This window comes from Arvicola amphibius, chromosome 15 (genome assembly GCF_903992535.2).
Source record: "Arvicola amphibius chromosome 15, mArvAmp1.2, whole genome shotgun sequence".
Classification (NCBI taxonomy): Eukaryota; Metazoa; Chordata; class Mammalia; order Rodentia; family Cricetidae; genus Arvicola; species Arvicola amphibius.
The window spans coordinates 26,176,881-26,195,318 of record NC_052061.1 but is presented as its reverse complement, the minus strand read 5'-3'; positions in this window follow the sequence as shown (position 1 = coordinate 26,195,318).

Here is an 18,438-nt window from a genome sequence, read left to right as displayed (position 1 = left end):
GAACACCTGATTTTTGATAAAGGAGCCAAAAGTACACAATGGAAGAAAGAGGGCATCTTCAACAAATGGTGCTGGCATAACTGGATGTCAACCTGTAGAAGAATGAAAATAGATCCATATCTATCACCATGCACAAAACTCAAGTCCAGATGTATTAAAGACCTCAATATCAATCTGAACACACTGCACGTGAGAGAAGGAAAAGTAGGAAATAGTCTACAACATATGAGCACAGTAGACCACTCCCTACATATACCCCAGTAGCACAGACATTAAGGGCAACATTGAATAAATGGGACCTCCTGAAACTGAAAAGCTTCTACAATTGAAGGACACTATTACTAAGACAAAAAGGCAGCCTATTGATTGGGAGAAGATCTTCACCAACCCCACAACAGACAAAGGTCTGATCTCCAAAATATATAGAGAGCTCAAGAAACTAGATTTTAAAATGATAATTAACCCAATAAAATGGAGTGCTGAAATGAACAGAAAATTCTCAACAGAAGAAGTTCAAATGGCCAAAAGACACTTAAGGTCATGCTCAACCTCCTTGGCGATCAGGGAAATGCAAATCAAAACAACTTTGAGGTACCATTTTACACCTGTCAGATTGGCTAAAATCAAAAACACCAATGATAGCCATTGGTGGAGAGGTTGTGGGGTAAGGAGGATACTCATCCATTGCTGGTGGAAATGCAAACTTGTGCAACCACTTTGGAAAGCAGTGTGGTGGTTTCTCAGGAAATTCGGGATCAAGCTACCCCAGGACCCAGCAATTCCACTCTTGGGAATATTCCCAAGAGATGCCCTATCATATTACAAAAGCATTTTTTCAACTATGTTCATAGCAGCATTATTTGTAATAGCCAGAACGTGGAAACAACCTAGATGCCCTTCAGTGGAAGAATGGATGAAGAAACTGTGGAATATATACATATTAGAGTACTACTCAGCAATAAAAAACAATGACATCTTTAATTTTTCATGCAAATGGATGGAAATAGAAAACACTATTCTGAGTGTGGTAACCCAGGCCCAAAAATATGAACATGGGATATACTCACTCATTAGTGGATTCTAGCCATAAATTAAAGGACATTGAGCCTATATTTCCTGATCCTAGAAAAGCTGGGTAGGAAGGTGAACCCAAGGAAAAACATGTAGTTATCCTCCTGGATATTGGAAGTAGACAAGTTTGCCAGCTAAAAATTGAGAGATTGGGGTGGGGGTAAGGGGAGTTAAGGAGAGAGAGGGGAGAGGGGGAGGATGGGAAGAACTTGGAGGAATCGGACAGTTGTGATGGAGGAAGAATGTATATGGGAACAGGGAAGTATATATCTTAATTAAGGGATCCATTTGAGGGTTGTCAAGAGACTGGACTCTAGAGGGGTTCCCAGGTGTCCAAGGAGATGTTCCCAGCTTGTTCCGTGAACAGCTGAGGAGAGGGGGCCTGAACTGGCCCTATACTATAGCCACACTGATGACTATCTTGCATATCACCATAGAACCTTCATCTGGCATTGGATGGCGATAGAGACAGAGACCCACATTGGAGCACTGGACTGAGCTTCCAAGGTCCAAATGAGGAGCAGAAAAAGAGATAACATGAGCAAGGATGTCAGGACCACGAGGGGTATGTCCACTCACTTAGACAATGCGTATGATCTAATGGGAGCTCACCAAGGCTACCTGGACTGGGACTGATGGAGCATGTGATCAAACCAGACTCTCTGAACATGGCTGACAAGGAAGGCTGACTGAGAAGCCAAGGACAATGGCACTGGGTTTTGATTCTACTGCATCTACTGGCTTTGTGGGAACCTAGTCTGTTTGGAAGCTCACCTTTCTAGACCTGAATGGAGTGGGGGAGGACTTTGGACTTCTAACAGGGCGGGAACCCTGACTACTCCTTGGACTGGAGAGGGAAGGGGAAGGGGAAGAGGGATGGGGATAGGGGAAGGGAAATGGGAGGAGGGAAGGAGGTGAAAATTTTTAAAAATTATATAATTTTATAATAATAATAATAATAATAATAATAAAAGATGTATCAATATACAAAATGTCTTAAACTGAGATAGAAATATGCATATATACATTCTGACAAAATATCTTTGTATATGTGTACAAATAATGTAAACCAAAGTAACAAATATACTTTGAACTTATATCAATATATAAAAACTATACCAATGTAAATTATTTATAAATAGTAGCTCACAATTATCCAGTCTATTATCCACTATTACTATTCCCCTCTTTTTGAGCATTGTTTATACCCCAACCCTCAATCCAGTACAAGTAATAATCAAAAACCCCTAAACAGTGTTTCAAACCCTATGGACAAACTCTTTTGAGATAGGGGTGTCGTCTTCTAGAATTGCTTCCTGCTGTCATCAGGGTGATGTTCTCTTAATGGGATCCTGCAAAAATTAAGTGGTGGTTAAGTTCCAAAATTACTGTCTAGTACGGTTGCAAACAATTTCTGAGAAGTCAATAAGGTATTTTTTTCAAAGTTCTCTTTTGGAGTTCTGGCCAAAATATGAGAAGGTGCATCATTTCAACAGCTGCTACCCCCCCCACACACAAAAAGCAGTCTTATAGTAGTGCTATAAGCATCATGATGTCATCTCAATGCAGTGGAGTTGCTGTTGGGTCCCATTTTCTTCCTGAAAACTTCAAAGATTACTGCAGGGAAAGGATCTTTAAAAAAAATCTATTGTTCATCATGGAAAACTTAAATATCATTCATATAAACATACATACAATGAAGAATATTATATAGACAAAAAGACATGAAGAAAGTACAAATTTTTCCTAAAGTCTTCCTTCTGTCCCATACCAGATGGTTCCTGATATGAGACAGAAACTCTGAATGTTTGTTTTAAAAACAAGCTTGAATTTAGAGAAGTACAGAGCCATTGTCCAACTCCAAAACTAGCTCTCTCTTTTTCTCTCTCCATATATATGTGTGTGTGTGTGTGTGTGTGTGTGTGTGTGTGTGTGTCTGTGTGTGTAAATGTAAGTGTAAGCAGTATATTCTGTTTTCTAGATGCTCCTTAGTGGATAGTTATTTTTTCTTCGGTCGGTATTCTTAAATCTTTGATGAGGTGTAATTTCCCTGCAAAGATAAGACCAGATTCCTGACCCAACCCTATATGTCTTTCTTTTTTTTGTTTTGTTTTGTTTTTTGAGACAGGATTTCTCTGTAGCTTTGGAGCCTGTCCTGGAACTAGCTCTTGTAGACCAGGCTGGTCTCGAACTCACAGAGATCCGCCTGCCTCTGCCTCCCGAGTGCTGGGATTAAAGGCATGCGCCACCACCGCCCGGCCCTATATGTCTTTCTTTACCACCCTATGGTTGTCACTGCTGTGGATGAGCTGTCATTTCTGTTTCAATAGGTTTCTCCATTTCAAAGCAAATCTTTATTAATTTTGATGGCATTCATAATTATTCTTCTCCTGTAGAAACAAGAGCAAAACCCCTTCCCCAACATAGCAATCTCCTGGTTTCCATTGTGATGTGAAAACATCTTTGAAGGACACTGGTTGATTCAATTCAGAAGTTTTTTTCCATTATTCAATGCCTCTCTGCTGCTGTTGTTCCTTTCTCATTAGCATTAAAAAATTTAAAGTTAAGAAAGGATTATGCAATCTATTTCTGGGGTATTTTCAATCCCTTTCAGTTTGTTCAGCATATCCTTTATAGAATGATTTGACCTTTCTTTAACTGCCTGACCTGTAAAATCATTTGGTATACCTGTAATGTGTTTTATATTATAATAAGCAAAAGGTGATTCATTTTCTTAGATACATATGCTGGACCATTGTCTGTCTCTATTTGTGCAGAAAAGTCCATGATGGCCGTAACATCTAATAAATGCATGATTACTAAATCAGCCTTTTCTGAGCTCAAAGCAGTTGCCCATTGAAAACCTGAATACATGTCTATGTGTGGTGTACATATTTTAAATTACCAAATCAATAAAGTGAAACACATCCATCTGCCAGATTTCATTCCTTTGTGTACCCTTAGGGTTACCCCCTATAGGCAATAGTGTTTGATTATAGAAAGACCAAGTAGGATACCTCATTATAATCTCCTTAGCTTGTTGCCATGTAATAGAAAACCCTTTCTTTAAAACTTGCTACTGACATGATTTTCTATTAAATTCAGGGGCCTCCAGCACACTTCAAATCAATACTTCATCAATTTATGAATTACCTTTTGCTAGAGGACCTGGCAGACCTATATGGGATCAGATGTGTGTTATGGATATAAGAAAAAGCCTATTCCTGATTATGTCTTGATGAATAGTGAAGTCAATTCCATATCATCTGGTATAAATTCAGCAGTTTCAATATGCATAGCAACTCTTTCTGTATAGTGCGAATCAGTAACTATATTGAGAGGTTCTTTAAAATCCCTTAATGCCATTAAGAATAGCATATAATTCTACCTTCTGAACAAAATTATAAGGGCTTTATTCCATCTTACTTAATTCTTCTGATTTATAACCTGCCATCCCTGATTTATTTTCATCAATATAAAATGTATGAACTTCAGTTATTGGTGCATCACATACAATTCAGGGAAAAATCGAAGAAGTTCTCTTTATAAACTTGAGTCTATCACTTATGGAATAATTGCTATTAATTTCTCCTAAAAAATTAGCACAAGCTCTTTGCTATGGTTCACTGTCTTCGCATAACTTTTTTTTTATTTCTTCAATGGTAAAAAGCACTATAATCTCTGCTGGGTCTATACCTGCTAATTGACAAAGTCTCAATTTACCATTTATGATTAATTCAGAGTCTTTTTCCACATAAGTTTTAATTTCTTATTGGTTTATGTAGTAAAATGATCCATTCTCAGAAAATATCATTTATCTGCATTAAAATTCCTGTAGGAGAATTTCTAGAAGGCAATATGACTAGAATACAATTAACATTTGGATTCACCCTATCCACACGTGCCTCCTGTAATTTTTCCCCAACAATAATCAATTCTTTTCCACTTCATCTGTTAATTCTCTGGGATTTTTAAGTTTTTATCACCATCTAAGGTTGTATCTAAATGAATTATTAAATCAGGTTTTATCCCAATAGCCGGTCGTAGACTGCAAATGTCCCCCAATAATCTTTGAAAGTCATTAAGAGTCCACAACAGGTCTTTCCTAATTTGTGCCTTTTGTGTTCTAATTTTCTTTAAACCTGTTTTGTAACCTAGGTAATTAACAGAATCTCTTCTTTGAATCTTTTTAGGAGCAATTTATAATCCTTAGGGAAGACTTTTTTTACTTCTTCAAACATTTTTTGAAGGGGAAGCCTAGCCAATCACCTTGTTTGTAAGGTGTGTACCTCTTAGGCTAATATTTACTTATAAAATCTTGGGGGCCTGCGGCCCACCTGCTCTTTATTTTCCTGCACTCCTCATTGGAACCTTGGATTTGTAAGTTCCCTTTTCTTTCCTTTACTAAAGCTGAATTACATATATATATTAAAGCTAGTCTGGTGAATCATAACTTCCGATCAACCATGCCCCTTCACTTTGGTGTCCAACTCAGGGCTTTTGGGAGCTTTTAGCTCTGGTTCCGGCACTGCACGACAGGGATTCAGCCTTGGGCTTCTGATTGCTTCTGCGCAGTTTCCCAGACTAGCCTGTCCCAGCCCTGCTTATACAGAGCACAGGACGCGTGTGCGCTAACCCCTCAGGCAGCACCAGTCCCAGCTGAGTTCGGCCTCTGCCCTCACCTGCTGGAGACTAGCAGTTACTGCCTGCCTCCTGGTGTTAGAGCTTGTGAAGCCACCGCTGAACGAGCGCAACCCTGCTGCCATTACAGTGCATGCCCAACGGGCTTCCTGGCTTCCCGGCTTCCTCCGCTGGTACTGAGGACTCTGTTTGGCACTCCTGCTGAGAGGTTACTGCCTGCGCCACAGTAAGGCGTGAGCAGCCAAGCCAGGGAGCGAGCCAGCAAATGGACCACAGGGCATGTGACTCTATCAGAGCACACTCCAGAGGCCACCTTATCCCCTCAGGCGGTGCCCTCCCCCCCCCCTGCCCAGCTATAAGCCACACAGTGCATGGTCTGTGAGCTTCTATGTTTTAGAATTTCCTTTCTGGTTCTGACTTTTTTGGCCACATGGATCCAGGTGCACCCTGCCACCTACTGGCATGTAACGGTCATTACAGGTAAAATTTCTTTCGATTAAAAAAAATGTCTGACCATATTACTGTTGAAGTCTTCTGCAGCCTATTTAATTATACTATGGTAGAAGTATATGGTAGAAGTATATCATATGAAGGATACATATGATATTCCCATAACTTGGATATTTATAGGGCTTACAATTTTTCTCGTATTTGGTTTCTTCCTTCCATGGTTTGATAATAGAGAAATGATAAAGTCCTTACAGAATGAAACCAGGATTCTTAGGGCAGAGGGCGAATGCTTAAGAGCAGAGGTTGAATGCTTAAGAGAGGGTACAACTGTTTTGAGTAACAACTTTAAGTTGGTTGAGGTATTTGCAAAAACAATTCAGACTGACACCAACCTCCTCAAGACAGAGTTTGAAGTTCTCAAGGAAGGGAATAGGTCTTTGTCTGATATGACTATGTCAACTGAGCAAAATTTAGAAAAGGTACAGGGTGATATTAAGGAGAGATTCATTCCTGCTGAGGAGGGAACAGCTGATTTGGATTGGAAACTTCAGTCCTTGTCTGTAGGAATTGAAACATTATCAGAGAGAATTAAAACTGCTGAATGTGACAATCAGACTTTGTCTAAAGGATATGACAGATTGGCTGACAGATTGTCAATACAAGAAGGCACAATTCATGCCATGAAAATTCTATCAAAGGATGAGATATTAACTCCACTGGACAAACTTCATATTTTGGAATCCTCCATGAAGGCCTTAGAGCATAATTCTGGACAGGAGATCCAGGCCTTACAGAAGGCAATGGTAAGCAGATTAGAAAAGATTGAGGAAATTATAGACTCTGATGAACAGGAGCAAATGGTAGAAAGGCAAAATTTAACTCCGTCAATGAGTAAAACTCTCCGGGATAATTTCCATAAAGTTCTACCTGCCTTTCTAATAATAACATCAGAAAAGGTGACTGGTTCCAAAAACCCTAGGGTCATCAAGGAATATACATGGGAACTCGTCCGTGTGAATGATCTCAAATAAATTAAATAAGCCATTTTGAAATTTGGGCTACATTCATCCTTTGTTAGAGAGATGCTCAAAACTTGGTCTATAAGCAACAAGAAAATGCCCCACGATTGGGTACAATTAGTATCAGCTGTTCTAGAAAGTGGATCGCAATTAAATTGGAAATGCATGTTCAGACAAGAGGATAGACTTTTAGAACAGGAGGAAAGAGTGAAGGGAATTGAGATTTCCCTAGATCAAATTCTAGGTGAAGGACTTTTCTCCGATCCTCTAGAACAAGCTAATTATGATGAACACACCTTATCCATATGTACTACAGCAGCCTTAAAGGTTTGGGACAGGGTTCAAGACCCAGGACAGAGACTGGAATCATATATCAGAGTTAAACAGGGTCAGAGGGAACCCTTTAGTGATTTTTTTTTTACAAAGACTAACTAAAGCTGTACAAATAGGGATATATGACCCAGAAGCAAGACATATAATGATTGAGTCTTTGAATTATGAGAATGCCAATGTGGAGTGCAAAAGGATCCTGGGTCCTTTAAAGATCAGATCAGCGCCCTTGGACAAATGGGTTTTGCATACAATGAATGTTGATACATTTGACTATGGCACTGAAGCATGGGTAGAAGAAGCAATTTTTAATGCAAAAAGGAGGCATCAAGTTAGCAAATGTTTTAACTGTGGCAAAATGGGACATATTAAAAGGAATTGCAGACAACAGTTTTCCAGAATTAATAATAATAATAATAATAATAATAATGCCTCTCATAGAAATAACAGACATAGGAGGACTCAGCCTTCAGGTTTATGTAGGAGATGTGGAAAACGCAGACACTGGACCAATGAGTGCAGGTCAACAAGAGATAGACAAGGCATCCCGTTGCCATTGGGGAACACAATGGGGGGCCTCTTGCAGGCCACCATGGTGAATGTGGTCCAGTTATTTCCGATTACTGCAGAGAATATGCCTCGTCAGGAAAATTAGAAAGCCCCATGTCTGTTATTAAAAGCAAAAACGGCCTGAAAGATGAGTTGCGTGTATTTTGGCAGACTTTTATAAATGAACAAAGACCAAAGTTATGAGTGTGTGTAAATGGCGTTTTTATTACTGGCCTACTGGACACAGGTGCAGATGTAAGTATCATTACTCCAGAATCTTGGAATCTGTATTGGCCTCTTCAGGATGTAAATGTTCAGTTCCTGGGAATTGGAACCCTATTTCGAGTAAGGCAGAGCACAAGATGGGTTGAATGCATAGTGCCAGAAGGACAAATAGGAAAATTAAGGCCATATGTAGCCAATACTGCAGTGAATTTATGGGGCCGTGACCTATTGCAGCAAAGGAATACCCAAATTAACATTCCTGCTGCTTCTAGAGCCTATATTACTGAGGAAAATATTAAAAGATATTACAAAAGGTGGAAACCGGCCGTTCGGGCTGTACAAGAAGGCAAAGCAATTGATGGCCCTTCAGAGATACCAACAGCCCTGCCTCTAAAATGGTTGACTGAGAAACCAATATGGACAAAGCAATAGCCTTTAGCTAAGGAAAAGTTGCAGGCTTTAGAACAGCTGGTACAAGAGCAATTAGATTCTAGATATATAGAAGAATCTACTAGCCCTTCGAATTCTCCTATATTTGTGGTTAAGAAAAAAATCTGGAAAATGGAGAATGGTGACAGATCTCAGGGCTATCAATAAGGTTATTCAACCTATGGGCTCTCTGCAGTCTGGAATTCCTCTGCCCTCTTTATTACCAAAAGGATGGCCTCTCATAGTTATTGATTTAAAGGATTGTTTTTTCACTATACCTTTACAAGAAAAAGACAGAGAAAAGTTTGCCTTCACAGTGCCTACTTATAATAACTGTCAACCTATAAGGAGATACCAGTGGACCGTCCTTCCAGAGGGCATGTTGAACTCTCCCACCCTGTGCTAATACTTTGTAAATCAACCATTGCAAATAATATGCAAGCATTTCCCAATTCTATAATTTATCATTACATGGATGATATTCTCTTATCTGTTTCAAACATGGATACCTTAGAAAGACTGTTTGAAGAAGTAAAAATACTTTTACCTAAATGGGGATTGCAGATTGCTCCGAAAAAATTCAGAGAGGAGATTCTGTTAATTATCTAGGTTATAAAATAGGTTTGCAAAAAATTAAGACACAAAAGGCACAATTAAGGAGAGATCAGTTACAGATTCTCAATGACTTTCAAAGGTTGTTAGGAGACATTTCCAGCTTATGACTGGCTGTTGGCATAACACCTGATAAGATAATTCATTTAAATAAAACCTTGGATGGTGAAAAAGACTTAAACAGTCCCAGAGAATTAACAGCTGAAGCAGAAAAGGAACAGAATGATTGAGGAGAAATTACAAGAGGCACATGTGGACAGGGTGAATCCAGAGCTCAGTTTTATTCTCGTCACATTGCCTTCCAAAATTTCTCCTACAGGAATTTTAATGCAGAGAGATGATATTATCTTAGAAGAGATCTTTTTACCATGTAAACCAAGTAAGAAAATAAAAACTTATGTGGAAAAAGTCTCTGAATTAATTATAAAAGGCAAATTGTGACTTTGTCAACTAGCAGGCATAGACCCAGCAGAAATTATAGTGCTTTTCACTGCTGATGAACTAAAAAAGTTTTGGGAAGATAACGAACCATGACAAAGAGCTTGTGCTAATTTTTTTTGGAGAAATCAATAACAACTGTCCAAAAAGCAAGAGGCTTAACATTATAAAGAGAACTTCTTGGATTCTTCCTTGAATTATCCGTGATGCTCCGATAACTGGAGCCTGCACATTTTATACTGATGCTAATAAATCAGGGAAGGCAGGTTACAAATCAGAAGATTTGAGTAAGGTGGAATAAAGTCTTTATGATTCTGTCTAGAAGGCAGAATTATATGCCATTCTTATGGTGGTAAGGGATTTTAAAGAAACTCTTAATATACTTACTGACTCACAATATGCAGAAAGAGTTATCTTACATATTGAAACTGCTGAATTTATACCTGATGATACAGAACTAGCCTCATTGTTTATCCAGGTACAAGACATGATCAGGATCAGGCTTTGCCCTATGTATATAACACACATCCGATTCCATATGGGTTTGCCAGGTCCTCTAGCACAAGGTAATGCAGAAATTGATCAATTGTTGATTGGTTGTGTGCTGCAGGCCTCTGAATTTCATAAAAAACATCATGTCAATAGCAAAGGCTTGAAGAATGAGTTTTCTATTACATGGCAACAAGCAAAGGAGATTGTAAAGAAATGCCCTACTTGCTCTTTTTATAACCAAACTCCACTGCCTGCAGGGGCTAATCCAAAGGGCACTCAAAGGAATGAAATCTGGCAGATGGATATGTTGCACTTTGCAGAATTTGGCAAATTAAAATATGTATACCACACCATTGACACTTACTCAGGTTTTCAATGGGCAACTGCTTTAAGCTCAGAAAAATCTGATTTAGTAATCACTCATTTATTAGAAGTTATGGCCATCATGGGTATACCTACACAAATAAAGACGGATAATGTTCCAGCTTATGTCTCTAGGAAAATGAAACGGTTTTTTGCTTATTACAATATTAAGCATGTTACAGGTATACCATACAATCCTACAGGTCAAACAGTCATAGAAAGATCAAATAGAACTATAAAGGATATGTTAAACAACCAGAAAGGGGTGGAAAATACCCCTAGAAAGAGGTTAAATAGCGCTTTATTTACCTTGAATTTTTCTCAACACTAATGAGAAGGGGACAATGGCTGCAGAAAGACATTGGATAATGGAAAAGTCTGCTGAATTAAATCAACCAGTTTATTTCAAGGATGTGCTGACCTCACAATGGAAGCCAGGAGATGTGCTGCATTGGGGAAGGGGTTTTGCTCTTGTCTCCACAGGAGAAGAACAATTGTGGATACCATCAAAATTAATAAAGGTTTGGTTTGAAGAGGAGAATCCCCTTGGAAAAGAAAAATAATTCATTCACAAGGATGACGATAATACTGATGGTAAGAAAAACATATAGGTTGGGGGCAGGGTTTTTTTCTTATCTCCACAGGAAACCACTCATCTTCAAAGAACTTAAGGGACCATGGATATTTAAATACTGATGGATGGACACTAGTTACAACCCAATATGGATCAACATGGAACCTGAATAGGTTTAGTAAGTATAAAACATTATATATATGTGTATATATATATATATATATATATATATATATATATGAATTACTCTAATTTTATTTATACGTATGTAGAGCTGGTTTTGGAGTTGGACTATGGCTCAGTCTCTCTTCAATTCCAAGCCTGTTGATAAGAGATATCTCAGAGTTTCTGTCTCAGGTCAAGAGCCATGAAATGGGACAGAATAATAATAATAATAATAATAATAATAATAAATAATAATAATAATAATAATAATAATGATACTTGATAAACTTTCTTTGCCTTTCCTCATATCTGTGTCTGTCTTTATTACACCTTTCATTGAATATATATATGTCTGTATATGTCTTTCATTGAATATATATATATATATATATATGTATATATGTCTGTATATGTCTCTGTAGATAATGTTTACCTTTTCTGTAAGAAACAATAAATTTTCCTTCAGTAATCTTTGAAGTTTCCAGGATGAAGATGGGGCCCTACAACATCAACTTCACCTGGTTACTATGATGTCATGTTTTTAATAGCGCTAAAATTAGACCTGGTTTTGGTACCAACCGCACAAGACAGTTTTGAATGGTGCACAATTTTGACAACACTCTGGCCGGACCTCCTCAAAACACTCAGAGGCTAGTTACAATTTCCTCGACCAAACGTTATTCTGGGAATTTTACCATCATTTGTTTTAGAAGAACGTCGCCCCCATATCAGCTGGAAGCAGTCTTAGAGGATGATGCCTCCTCTCCCAACAGAGTTTACCCTCAGGTTTAGAGACATCATTTAGTAGTTGGTATAGGGTTGAGGGGATGGGGGAGGTATTATATGGACTCAGGGGTGTTTATTGAATAAAAAGGGGAGGGTGGATTAACTGATTTGATGGGATGATTGGTATTTGTGAATTATTGTTTTTAGAAAATTGCATTGTGTTGATTCATGTATATTGAACATTGTATGTGAGTTTGCTTCTACCTCTATTGTATGAGAGTATGCTTCTACCTCTGTTTAAAACAATTGTTATATTGAGATATTTTCCATATTGCAATGTACATTTCTACCTCTGATATTATTTATGTAATGACATTGTTTACATTTGGAGATCATTGTCCTCATTTATTGCACCATTGTTTATTCTCTTAGTCTCCAAGTTAGATAGGTATCGAGAATTATATATCAATAGTCATATATGTTTGTCATATTTATATTTAGGATAGTCAGGTTTTTTAGATATATAGAAATTATATTTAGTATAGATAGTATAATCTTTGACCTCTTTGAAGAGCTGTAGAAAATAACCTTTAATCTAACCTAGAGTATGAGACACAATCACTTCTGGCAACACCGCTCTATTCCCGAGAGAACGTTGAGCACCAAAGGCACTCCACTGGGAGCTTGTCTTCTTCTTGGCAGAACTGGCTTTGGGCAAAGAAAAGCCCATACCTCAACTACTGACAAAGATACAGAATATTCATAAGTAGATAAAACAATATTTTCTTATCTTGCCAAGACAGGGTAGGATAGTTCTACAAAAAGTTCCTTGCCTTTGAAAAATGTTATGCCAGTTGTGTTAGGCCTTAGCTAAAGTTGGTTGCCTCAACATTGCAAAATGAATACTTTGGGTGATTGCCCAGGTGGTCAGTTGTCTCTGTCATTTTTTGCACATTTTGGAAGTTTCTCGTTTGTACTTCCTGGTTGCTTAAGTAATATTACTTCCCTTCTCAGATCTTTGATGGGGTTGAAGATTAGATAATTGTAGTTACCCTCTACATTATTTAGACTCCTTGAAATAGAATGTTTAGTAAAACTTTTGTTGTATGTTTCTTGCTTAATATTATTTCTTGTTTGTAATTTTATATTTATTATTTGTTCCTATTGTATATAGTTGTATTTGGTTTGGTTCTGTCTTATGTAGACAAAAGGGGGAGATAAAGGGGAAGCCTAGCCAATCACCTTGTTTATAAGGCATGTCCCTCTTAGGCTAATATTTACTTATAAAATCTTGCAGGCCTGCAGCCCGCCTGCTGTTTGTTTTCCTGCGCTCCTCACTGGAACCTTGGATTTGTATGTTCCCTTTTCTTTCCTATATTAAAGCTGATATATATATATATATATATATATATATATATATATATATATGTATGTATTAAAGCTAGTCTGGTGAATTATAACTGTCGATCAACCACTCACCTTCAATATTTTCTGAAGTATCTGTCATTTGAATCAGATAACAAAATGTCATGCAGGAAATGGTAGATTAAAGTCTTAGGAAATTGCTTACATATTATTTCCAATGGCTGGCTAAAAAAATATTGGCACATGGTGGGGCAGTTGAGCATTCCCTGTGGGAGGATGGTTCATTGATATATCCTAGTAGGCTGAGAATTATTATAAGTAGGCACTGTGAAGGCAAATTTTTCTCTATCTTTTTCTTGTATATGTATAGTGAAGAAACTTTAAATCAATAACTATGAGAGGCCATCCCTTTTGTAACAGAGAAGGCAGAGCAATTCCAGATTGTAGAGGGTCCATAGGTTGAATAACCTTGTTGATAGCTCTAAGATCTGTCACCATTCTGCATTTTTAAGATTTCTTTTTAGCAACAAATGCAGGAGAATTCCAGGGGCTGGTAGATTCTTCTATATGTCAAGCATCTAGTTGCTCTTATACCAGCTGTTCTAAAGCCTGCAACTTTTCCTCAGGTAGAGACCACTGCTTAACCCATATTGGTTTCTCAGTTAACCATTTTAAATGTAGGGCTGTTGGTACCTCTGAAGGTTTATCAATTGTTTTGTGTTCTTGTACAGCCAGAACAGATGGTGTCCATCATCTATAATATCTTCTAATACTTTCCTTAGAAACATAAACTTGGGGGGATTCAGGAATGTTAATTTGGGTATTCTATTGCTGCAATAGGTCATGGCCTGACAAATTCACTGCAATATTGGCTTTATATGGCCTTAGTCTTCCTAATTCCCTTTCTGTCCCTATGCATTCAACCCATCTTGTGCTTTGTTTTACCTGAGATATGGTTCCAAGTCCCAGGAATTGAACATCTACATCCTGAAGAGGCCAATTTGAATGCCAAGATTCTGGAGTAATGATACTTACATTTGCATCCACGTCTAATAACCTTTCAATAAAAATGCCACTTATAGAAACTCTTAGTTTTGGTCTTTGATCATTTATAGAAGTCTACCAAAATATACATTTCCTCTCCTACTGGAGTTTTTGACTCATCCTCCACATTTAATCCATCATTCAGACCAGTATTACTCTTTAAAGTACTGCTTTTTTTTAAAAAAAAATTTCCTGGTGAGACATGTTCTCCACAGTAACTGAGAATGACTGGATCACATTCACCATGGGGGCCTGTGAGAGGCCCCCCCACAGCATTTCCTCATGGTATTGGGTTGCCTTGTCTATCTTTTGACCTACATTTATTGGTCCAATGTTGGCCTTTGCCACATCTCCTACATCTCCTACATATACCTAAAGTTTGAGTTCTTCTATTTCTGCAATTCCCAGAGGAGGCATTATTCCTAGGAATCCATTGTCTACAATCCCTTCTCAGATGTCCCATTCTACCACAATTAAAATATTTAGTATTTCGATGTCTTCTCTTACCATTAGAAATTGCCATAGTAACATAGTCAAGTGTCTCGACATTCACTGTATGCAAATCCCATTCATCCATGGGTGTTGATCTAATATTTAAAGGCCCAAGGATCCTTTTGTACTCTATGTTAGCATTCTCATAAGCCAGAGATGCAATTATTATACATCTAGCTTCTGAGTCAATTACCTGTATTTATACAGTCCTAGTTAGTCTTTGCAAAAAAGTCACTAAAAGATTCTCTCTCACCCTTTTTAACCCTAAAATATGATTCAGCTCTCTTTTTTGGTTCCTGAATCCTGTCTGAAGCCTTTAAAGATGCTGTGCTACATATCAACAAGATGTGATCATCATAAAGAGTGTGATCCTGAGGATCAGAGTAAAGTACTTCACCTAGGATTTGATCTAGGGAAATCTTAAGTTCATTTGCTTTTTATTGTTGCTCTAATAGTCTTGCTTCCTCTTTAAAAAAGCACCTCAAATGTAATTGTGGTCCACTGTCTAGGACTGCTGAGATTAACTGAGCCTAGTCTTGAGGTGTGGCTTTGCTACTGAAAGCCCACATTTTGACCATTTCACTAATAAAGGACGAATGTAGTCCATAAGATACAATTGCTTATTTAATTTCTTTTAGATGAGTCATACATATGGGCTCCCATTTATAGTCCTTGACAACCTTAGGATACTTGGAGTCAGATACTTTTTCTGATGTTATTACTGGAAAGGCAGGTAGAACTCCGGGAAAGCTATCCTGGAGGTTTTTCCTTACTGACAAGGTTAAATTTTGCCTTTGTACCTTTTGTTTCTGGTCATCACATTTGATAATTTTCTCAAATTTTTAAAGTCTGTTTACAACTGCCTTTTGTAATATCTGGATCTCCTGTCCAGTGTTCTGCTCTAATGCCCTCATTGAGGATTCCAAGGTATGAAGTCTCTCCAGTAGAGATAATGTCTTATTCTTTGACCTAATCTTTATAGCATGCATATTACCTTCCTGTAGAGACATTCCATCAGTCAATCTGTCATACTCCTTTGACTGAGTCTGATTAATACATTCAATAGTGTGAATTCTCTCAAACAATGTTTTAGCATCCACTGTCATTGATTGGGTTTTATCTAGCAAATTGGCTGTTTCCTTCTCCAGAGTGATGAATCTTTCTTTAAATAAGTTACTATCAGTCTGTACCATTTCCAAAAGTATCTCATTGACCAAGTTTTGTTAGTTAAAGTGTTTGTATCCTCCTTCAGATGTACAATCTCTTTTATGAGAAGTTTGGTTCCAGTCTGTACCATTTCTAAAAGTACCTCAGTAGACTGAGTTTTGTTAAAGTGGTCATAGCCTTCAGATTTCCAACCACATTCTAAAAAGCCTGGAATCAGTCTGTAAAGACTGTACCATTTCTAAAAACAGCTCATTCTTAGCCCTATTGTCAAACCATATTTTTAAGAAAAAAATATTGAGAACAATCCCTAGAATCAAAACTATTGATGTAGGAGGAACATCATATAAGTCATGTAAAACCTTGCACATGGTGTAAGTAAAGAGGCTATTGAAATCTTGGACCAGTAGGTTGTCTGACACATTGTTCTTTTAAATCAGCAACATATGATCTATATTTAGGATATTAAATCTTACCTGTCTTTTAATTAGCTGGATTGGGTGCAATAACCTTTGCCTGTCAGTGGGTGTCATGGGCCACCTACCAAACTAACCCTGATGATGCAATTGGAGTCACATGACTGATATGGATCTAATTTTAGTGAGAAATACTAAAAGATATACATAGATCAAAAAATAGTTATTAATAGAAATCACAAACTGTGTGTCCTGCAGTGGTCCCTGATCAGTTACCAACTGCAGGAGCACAGGGATAACAAGATAACAGAAAGCACCCCAGAAAAGCATGTATCCCATCTGAATTTCCATGAAGTGTGCATGTGGAGGGACACAGACAATGGAGTTAGTGTGCAGGGACTGGAAGTGCTCTGGGGCAAGTAATGAGATTATATAAAGAACCATGGCAAATCTGCAGCAAGAAAAACAGGTGCTTTGTGATAATTCTATATCCAAACAAACTACTGGCTCTACACAGGTGGCTGTCAGCTGAGAGAGGGCTTGCACCTGGCCAGGCATACTCCAAGCTGGTGGTAGGCAGTAGAGCTGGGGGGATGAGTTTAAAACCAAATGTCCAGATGCCAAATGAGGTTATAAGTCACAAAACAATCCCACACCAGTTCAGAATTATGGATAATAAAAGAGTTATTTATTTAAGGGGAAATTTTACATATTACTCTCCTAGACAACAGTCCTGTGATCAAACAGGAACAGAGTCTAGCAGATGGAAGCAGGAGCTGTTAGCATCTTTTCCAGCTGCTTTTACAGTATAAGAGACCATGCCCAAGTGAGCTGGTATCTTAAAGCCAATTGGCTGAAGGAGAAGAATGTGCTCCCACAGCAACATAAATGGATTTCAGTATGTAAAAGAATGAAAATAGATCAATATCTATCCCATGCATAAAACCTCAAACATAAATGCAGCCACATTGAATCTCATTGAAGAGGAAGTGGGAAGTAGCCTTGAATGTATGGGCATAGGAGATGACTTCCTAAATATAACACCAGTAGCCCAGACACTGAGAACAATAATTAATAAATGGAACCTCCTAAAACTGAGAAGCTTCTGTAAGACAAAAGACAGTGTCACTAAGACAAAACAGAAGCCTACACAATGGGAAAAGATATTCACTAATTGTATATCAGATAGAGGGCTGAGATACAAAATATATAAAGAACACAAGCAACTAGACATCAAATAACCAAAAAGTCCAATCCCAAAATGGGGAACAGAACTAAACAGAGAATTCTCAACATAAGAATTATAAATGTTTGAAAGACACTTAAGGAACTGCCCAACATCCTTAGCTATTGGGGAAATGCAAATTAAAACAACTCTGAGATATCATTTTTAAACCAATTAGAATGGCTAAGATAAAAAAAAAAAACAATGATAGCTTATGCTGAAGAGGATGTGGACTAAGGGGGAATACTCCTCCATTGTTGGTAGGAGTGCAAATTCGTGTAGTCACTTTGGAAATTAGTGTGGCAGTTTCTCAGACAAATCTGCCTCAGGACTCTGCAATGTCACTTTTGGTTATATAACCACTCATGCACACTCATACCACAAGGACCTTTACTCAAATGTGTTCATAGCAGCATTATTTGTAATACCCAGAATCTGGAAACAACCTAGATGTCCCTCAACCAAAGAATAAATAAAGAAAATATGGTACATTTATACAATGGAGTACTATTCAGCAGTTAAAAACAATAACATCTTGAAGTTTGCCTGCAACTGGATGGATCTTGATAAAACAATCCTGAGGGAGGTAACCCAGATCCAGATAGACAAACATGGTAGGTACTCACTCATAACTAGATAATAGATGTA